Source organism: Tarenaya hassleriana, unplaced genomic scaffold, assembly GCF_000463585.1.
Source record: "Tarenaya hassleriana unplaced genomic scaffold, ASM46358v1 Cleome40, whole genome shotgun sequence".
NCBI classification, from domain to species: domain Eukaryota; kingdom Viridiplantae; phylum Streptophyta; class Magnoliopsida; order Brassicales; family Cleomaceae; genus Tarenaya; species Tarenaya hassleriana.
In genome coordinates, this window is record NW_010966882.1 from 381,354 (window position 1) to 382,175 (window position 822).

The window sequence follows — 822 nt, forward strand, 5'->3', positions numbered from 1 at the left end:
GAAAGACACATGAAGTTGACCCGATCGTGTCTACTGCACAACACGATCGTGTCTCAGCACTGATCCGAAGTTCAAAGTTACAGATGACTCACCCGATCGGGTCTCCCATTTTCACACGATCGTGTCAGGACCCTAATCAGCCACATGACTCGTTTTCACCTCACATGGGCATTCACGACCCATCTCATTCAGTTAAACAGGTGACTACACTATCAGACCATTATGCTCCTATACTTCACGATCCAGGTTGCGAAAGATCGATAATCTTCGCCTCTTAGACCCGTATGGTAGTTGATAAGGTTCGGTCAAGCTAACACCTTAAACAAGCACTCCCGGGAGGCAACCCGAGTTTGTAGGTTAGTTTTTCTTTTTTTTCTTTTTCTTTTTGCATCGGATATTGGTTTGTGTCTCTTATCACCAGGTTGAGTTCTAACGAGAATTGACACCGAGGACGGTGTCCAGTTCAAGTCTGGGGGAGGATTCGTCTAACGCCAAACCATATCCATATAGAGTAGTGTTGCATGCATTTTTTCCTTTTATTTTCACATTTTAGTTGCATGGGCATATAGGATGCATTAGGATCATATAGTTTTTTGTTAGGATTGTGCGTTCTCATACAATGTTTAGGACATATAAGGTCACGTGCATAAAACTGTTTTGAGCATTGATATGATGATCTATGGCATGAGAGAGTAGAAACGTCTGGAAAACATTGTGATCCGTTGAACGTGGTTAATTTTTGTTGAATTGATTGCTTGACCTTTAGGATTGTCTAGAATGGCTTGTGGGATAGAAATCGTTGGTTGGAACCCATGAGACCGA